Raw genomic sequence first — 3,959 nt, 5'->3', positions numbered from 1 at the left:
ATGATCCTAATTAACTTTTCTTAGCTAAGTTGTTCTTTAATTTAAAACTTTTAAATCTTTCTTTTTTGTATTATATAATTAACTTTGTTATTGCATCTATATTACAATCACTTTCAAGATCAATTCTTTTGGTTTTTCATTTAACATCTTTAATTTTAATTTTCTTATTCCCTTTTTGTTGTTGTCAAAAGGAGGAGTAACAATATTGTTTGTGTTTGTATTTTTCATATTTGTATTTTGTGTGTGTGTTTTTGGCGTGCTTGTATTCTGGCTTATTTGTGTTTATATTTTTGTATTTTGTTGTTTGTGTTTATATGTTTTTGTTTTAAAAATTAAAAAAAAAATGGTGTGCTCTTTATGGAATCTCCTCATATTCAAATGTTCTTTCTTTTAGGGGGAGCTAAAGAGAAATTTAGGGTATAAATGTTAACTCAAACAATAATTATTTTGACATCATCAAAAAGGAGAAGATTATTGAGATTGTTGCAACTTAGTTTTTTTATTGTTGAGATTATTACAACATATGTATTTTTTATGATTCCAAATATTATTATTTTAATTACAGTTTCTCCTAACATATTTTGGATATATTATTTTTATTGTTTGTGTGTACTAATATTTTAGAGAAATCATACTCCATATTGTTAAAGACTTCAAATCATATAGATTATGATTCATTGTATTTAGAGTATGTATTTTTTTTTTTATTGAGTCTGAAATAGTGTGATTGTAATTGAATAAATATGCGCACACACACATAGATGAAGTGATTAAAATTTATAATTTTTTATAATAATCATACTGTACAAATTAATTTTGTATGAGATAATTTATTCAGTTATTTTCTCCCACGAGCAACTAAACGAACTGAAGAAAGAAAAAGTTTAAGTAATGATCGTACTGTATGAAGGGTTCCTCGTACAGATGACATCTATAGTACAAAAAGAGTCATCTCAATTAATTCAAATCTTTTTCTTGACTGATTGTATTGTACAAAACATTATTCATATAGACGACATCTAGAGTACGAATTGGACGAGTCCCTTTTCCCGACGAATTCCAAATTTTTTTGAACTGATCATACTATACGATCTCTTGTTTGATGTCCAGAGTACAAAAATACGGAGAACATTTTCATTCAAATGAATGCCAAATTTTTCTAAATGATTCATACTGTATAATGTCTTATTCCTACAAACTATGTCCAAATTATGAAAATATGGGAAACCTTTTCATCCCAACTAGTCAATTTTTTTTAATAGTTTGTACATAATGAACATGGTTCATACAAGATGATTATCATATATGAAATTATTTCGTACAGGTTCATATGCAATAGTTTTTAAACTATTCATACGTATGAAATATGATCTTACTTTATTATCATGCACGCTCAAAATGGCAATTTTCAATTTTCTAAATGGTTTTTTATGTCTTTCATATAAAAAGTCCATAGAAACTGACTTTAAAAGAGTTGTTCTTCGTGAGTTCTTTGAGAGCAAGTGAAAGAGTGTTTTGGAAGAGAGTTTGAGAGAGAGTTCTTGTAAGTGGAGTGTGAAGGGATCACAAGGTTACTCAAATTAATGTAAGAATCTCTTTTATTTTTTATTACTACTCTTCATTTCTTCTTTCTCGTTGCTTGAGAGAAGATCTGGTACTCTGCCAACACTTGGAGGGTGTGAACAGACGATGGTACTCTGTCGATAATTGGAGAGTGCAAAAAGATGAAGGTACTCTACCTACACTTGAAGGGTGTGAATAGAAAACGGTACTCTATCGACAGTTGGAGGGTGTGAAAGGATGATGGTACTCTTCCGCACCTAGGATAGGTGGAAGAGACAAAAATTATAAAGGCTTATCCGCCTTATTGTGGGGATAAAAGGAGAATCACTTTTGGTAATAGTGCAATACCTGAAGAGGGAGTCTTCAGGGAGTGAACGTAGGTCTTGTTGGACCAAAGCACTATAAATCCTTATGTTCTTTTTATTTATGTATTTTAATTTTCAGCATTTAATCTTTGTGGTTACAAAGCTTATTTCAAAAAAATAATCAAATTTGGACAATTATTAAATCGATTTTCAATTAAAAATCTAAGAGAATTTTTAAATTACCAATTTACCCACCCTCTTAGTTAGCCGTGGGATAATTGCGTAGGTTTAATAATCTATAAGAATTTTAACATTAAGAACTTGGTCGATGGCAGAAAGCAAACTAGAGTCACCCAAAACCTAGCTTTCTCTATATAAAATTCCCTATTTCTCTAATAGGCTGCCTAAGGGAGGAAAATGGATATGATAACATGAAAAAAAAAAATGATTGGAAAAGAATATTTTTATAAATTTGAACTAGATGCTAAGACACTCAGCATGAATGCATCACCACACTCTCCGTTACAGCTCAATGCTGCAGCGCCGCCTACTCGGCGTCATGGTGTTCCTTGGGAAAAAATTTAGATTTTTTAATTATACACACAAACCCCCAAAATCTGGTTTAGAACATATTCAAACATTTACATGCATACAAAACACTCTTTAACACATGCAGAATACATGAATTCTAAAATTTAGTCAGTTATCTTTCTTAAATCAGATCAGAATTAGTGAAACTAGTTTTTTTTATATATTTTATTCATCATAGTATATGATAGGTGAAACTAGTTAGTATCTCAGTAGGTATTACATAGGGTTCTAGTAAAATTCCTAAATAATAGAGTTGAGAGTGAACATAGGCCAAGTTAACTAATTAACTATATACAAATTTGTTTTCATGTCACTACTATTAAAATAGGCTTTTGTAACACTTTTTTACCCTATAACAGTGGTTAAAACACCTACAATTTGATTTGCAGTGGTTTCGAAACTGCTACACATCTGCTGCATTTGTTATCGCTACAAACTGCTTCCACAACGCTCTATAAACTGCGACAATATATAGAGTTTTCATAGTGGTTTTAACTCTTACAAATCTTCTATTTTTGCAGCAATCTTCCTACCTACAAAACTAGATGACGAGTCTAAATTAATTCATGCAATGCTTCATAGATTTTGCTAAGCTCTTCATAACCTAACTCAATTATCTATATTTTTATTTAAGTGGACCACATTCTTATGATCTATGTATAGGTTTGATCGAGGCCAAATACTCACATAATGATAACCCTTGCCACATTTAAAGCAAGTAACATTAGACACCTTAAAATGAGACGTTCCAGTTGAAGCCTATCCTTTGAAAGCATTGATCATTTAAGAAATTAATTAAGCATAATGCGGGAGAATGTCTAGGTGCTACTTCTAAATAAAGTCAAAAAGTTGTTATGCAATTGTGATATAAGATATTGCTTAATATGAACAACAACTCAAAATGCATTCTCTACCAAATAAAATCCTTTAGTTAAGATATCACGATGAATGTTAGTTCATAGACTAAGGCTTCGTTTGGGATGAATTTCTTCTTGCTTCTTAAATATTTAAATATAATAAATATTTATTACGTCATCTGGTTCGAACCTGGTCGAACTATCGAACCGCCAACCTCTTCTTCTTCCGGTTCATTCATCGGTCCAATTTTAAAAGCCTTGATTTTTAATAGTTGTTGCGTCCAAGAGTATTCGCGGAGGTAGAGAAATATAAAGTTTATCATCTTAGCATTGTACGAAAATCCGGCACGCAATCAGATAAGAGAGAGGGTCTAGCATTTATGAGACACCAAGATTTTTACGTGGAAAACCCCTGAAAAGGGGAAAAACCACGGGGCCTAGCCCAGTTTGAACGAATCCACTAATATTTGCAGTCGATTACAAATGAGGCCCTTCCTTGGGAGAAGGCATTAGCTTGATGTACATCTTATGGAGTACATTACATTATGTAAATACAAAGAGCTACTATTGACATATTCTCTTGGTAGGGAGGACCGTAGTCGGCGGACGACGTAAGTCAGGAGGACCGTAGTCGGCGGACGAC

This window comes from Dendrobium catenatum, unplaced genomic scaffold, assembly GCF_001605985.2.
Source record: "Dendrobium catenatum unplaced genomic scaffold, ASM160598v2 fragScaff_scaffold_207, whole genome shotgun sequence".
Lineage (NCBI taxonomy): Eukaryota > Viridiplantae > Streptophyta > Magnoliopsida > Asparagales > Orchidaceae > Dendrobium > Dendrobium catenatum.
This window is presented reverse-complemented; position numbering follows the sequence as displayed.